Source organism: Kryptolebias marmoratus, linkage group LG21, assembly GCF_001649575.2.
Source record: "Kryptolebias marmoratus isolate JLee-2015 linkage group LG21, ASM164957v2, whole genome shotgun sequence".
Taxonomy (NCBI): domain Eukaryota; kingdom Metazoa; phylum Chordata; class Actinopteri; order Cyprinodontiformes; family Rivulidae; genus Kryptolebias; species Kryptolebias marmoratus.
Genome location: NC_051450.1, coordinates 21208690 through 21212504, shown reverse-complemented (window position 1 = coordinate 21212504; position 3815 = coordinate 21208690).

Here is a 3815-nt window from a genome sequence, read left to right as displayed (position 1 = left end):
GGGGAGGAAACTGGTTTGCTGAAATCTTTGTGGGCAAATGTGAAGCATTAGCGCACATTTTGGCTTCGGTCGCTGCTCCTGCACGCTCCCGGCATTCTGATGTTAACAGGAAGTGACGTCACGTATCTTCTTCCTGAGTTATTTGGGGTTAAAGTTGCGGGAAAGTTGCTGTGTTTTGGACAAAGTTGCAAAAAGTTGCAATTTTGCGGGGTTTGCTTGATTTTGCCTTAATAGTTGCGATCGCAACATCGCGAAATCCTGGAGGGTCTGAACAATGAAAGCATTTATTTTTGCTCTGACCCACAATTTAAACAGTAAAGCAACACAAGACAACTAAAAACACCCCTACAGTTAATTAAAACGTGGAACTACTTGGTTGAAGTCATTTCGAGCCAATGTTGCAGCACCTGTTCTGAAAGTACCGGCCCACTTCGAGCATTTTATCCATCGATTCCTGGATTTGGAGTTCATGGATCACAAATGTTACCTTATCCTTCGATATATATATATATAGATTCATCTAAAACTGATGAACTGGTCGTGTGTTCAGTCACTTCATTAAACACGATATTTATGCTGAAGGTTGAATAGTCCCTAAAAGAATGAATATCGCCTTTCGGAGGCGTTGATTGCCGTTGTTTATACCAATCATGTCAAATCTTGCGTCATTCTTTTTAATGCCTAAGGACGGCGAGCTCCTTTAGTTACGGGGTTGAGCACTTCTTCGGCGAATCCTCCCGTGGAGAGAAGAGGAATGATTCCCACAGAGCGACGATGTTTTAAATCAGTGTGTTCGCCACTCTCGACCCGTGGGTGTAATCCACGGCTCCTTTATGACGTGTCGGAAAAATGAGCAACCTTCAGAAGCCCCCTTTAAACTGCAGCTTCCACTCCCTCTCTGTTTATGTATCTGTGTGTGAACGGCTTTCAACCAGGACTCCAGAGAGCAAACAGCGTCCACAAGAGACTTACTTCAGCTGGTTGGTTTATTTTCTAGAACTCTTTATTGTCTTTGCTGATGCTACCAACAAACCATAAACTAGCAACACGTCAGGAACCACGTCTCAGTCAAGTCAAAGTTCGTATTTAAGGGATTTTAGCGCTAATTTGCTAACTTGGGACTTGCAGTTTAATGGAGCTTCCTGGAAGCAAAAACTAGACCAATCGTGTCCAATCCTGGTCCTGGAGGACCACCATCCTGCAGGTTTTACTTGTTCCTCTGCTCCAACACACCTGATCTGAAGCAATGGGCAGGGAAACAAGGAAAACATGGAGGATGGTGGCCCTCCAGGACCAGGATTGGCCTTCCCTGGACTAGACGAAGTATGGAAGAAGATCTGCAAATTACTGGGAAAAAAGAGCGCTGGCTTCCGTCCATTCGTCTGTCTGTACGTCCGTCTGTACATCCGTCCATTCATCCATCCATTCATTTGTCCATCTATCCGTCCATCTGTTCATCCATCCATCTGTTCATCCGTCCATCTGTTCATCCATCCATCTGTTCATCTGTCCATCCATCCATCGATCTGTCCGTCCATCTGTCCATCCATCCGTCCATCTGTTTGACAATTTCTTGTTCGAGCTCTAAGTTAAAAATCGTTAAAAACAGAAATGTCAAACGTCACATCTGGACACCTCACGAGTCAAGGATGACACCTATTGATTTCGAGGTCACGGGGGTCAAAGGTCAAGATCACAGGTGAAACCTTTGAGCTTTAACTCTGAAACCGTGTACCGTAGGAATGTCAAACGTCCCAGCTGGACCCCTCATGTGTCTCTGCTGTCTGGTAATTCTTCACGTTAGTTTGGATCGACGGCATCTTCCTTTCTCAGCTCTCCGCTTGTTTAGGCTGAAGGTGAGGGAAACGAAAGACACCAGACAGGAAGCAATATCACCCCCCCTCGCTTTAAGGCTCATCTTCTCATTTTTATTGCTTTTCAGAACTTAATCAAACCTGCATCTTTATGACAAAAACCAGGCTGTAATCAGCTCCTCCGCCTTCAGCCAGGAGCAGAGTATAAATATGAGATGACTCACTCTCCTCCACGTGGCTCTGCCTTTCTCTCGGACTCCTTCGGCTTCTTCGGGAGGATGTTTGGATTTCTCTTGTGTTTTGGGCCAGAGGTCCTGTGCAGATTTGTTGTGTATACACATGGATTATTCTGTTTGGTTTGACCGTCGGCCTGCATCCTGTCTGACTAAACAAGACAATGGACCCCCATCGATCGTCCCCAGGGGTCCCAAAGTGTCTGCCTCCCCCGGTACGAGTTTCATTGAGCTCCTTGTCGTTCATTTAATATTAATCTGTTTTTAAAAATTTGGAAATTCCACTCTGAGTTGTAGCTATGAAATAATCAAACAAACTGAACGAACAAAGCTTCTAAACAGTTTTATAAATATTAGAAAAATGTTTGAATAAAAAGGCCTTGAAAGAATGCACGTCACCCACCGCTTTTCATATAGTTTGATGGATTTAGTAGAAAAATCAGAATTAATGTTCTGAACGACATACGGTGCCGCTCATTACCGCTCTTCAAGGCTCCCAGACTGAACGATGACGCTCTGGCTTGGTCCATCCATCTTCTTTAGCGGTCCCTGCGCGAGAGGCAGGGGACACCCTGTCCATCACAGGGACATATAGAGACAAATGAGACAAACAACCATTCTCACTCACACCTAGGGACAATTTAGAGTTTCCAATTAACCCTAACATGTATGTTTTTGGTCTGTAGCCGAAGGAAACCCACGTTAGAACAGGGAGAACTCCACCCAGAGGCAAACCTGCGACCGTCTTGCTGGGAGGCGACGGCTCTAACCACTGCTCCACTGCGCCGCCGTGCCCCATTATCAAACAGCCGGCCGGGTTTTTATTTCAGAATCAGATCATGTCTGTCTTTCGAGGCTTTTGCTGCTGCCTCATTTTTGTCCACCCTAGACTTCGGAGACATCATTTATAATTTATATACGCGCACGTCTTCCCACATGTCGGACTCCGTCTTACCCCCGTCGGACCGCCCCCAGTCATTTTATTTACAAAGTCATTGTGGGTTCGTTTCCCTCTCGTCTCATTTCCTACGTGGTTAAGAAGTCCTCAGGAGGTCATTCTCTGCGCTCTGACGATTTAATTTCATTAACTGTCTGTCTGCTGCTCCTTCAGACTGGACTCAGCTGCAGAAAGACATGAAATTAACCGAGCTGGTCTCTTTGAGTGTCTTAATGTTTTAGCTGATTATCTCTGGCTTGTTTCATCTTTTATTCCTGCTGTTTATCAGGATGTGCTGCTGCCAGTCTTGGCCGGGTCTTGTTTGGATCTCGGTGAGATCTACCTGGTTAACGAAATAAAACCTCTCGACATGCCGTTCTCCGCCCCTGAGCCGCCGCAGGAGCTGGGAACGTGCCGAGGCCTTCCGACCTCAGACGTGTTTTCTGGAAGAACTCATCCGATCCTGACCAGCCGGGGTAATCCACCTCAACATCCCGACTGTGAGAACGACCCGATCTAATAACAACTCCAATTAAAGCTGCAAGCAGCATTGGCGGCCCTCGCAGCTCAGCGCCGCTCCGGCCTTGCGACCGCGGGAGCTCTGGCGACCCCCGTCTACGCTTTCGCGCCTTTCCTGCACCGTCCACTAGGTGGCGTTTTCAGCAAAAGTCCCAAAATACCTTCAGTCAGGATCAGTACCAGTCCTGTGCCATGCTGTGAACTTTGACCTTCCTACGTCAAACAGTTGAAGAGTTAGAGCACATGGGCTCTCGTGACCTTGACCTTTGACCTTGTGAACTTGAAGTTAAAAAGGCTGATACTTGACCCATG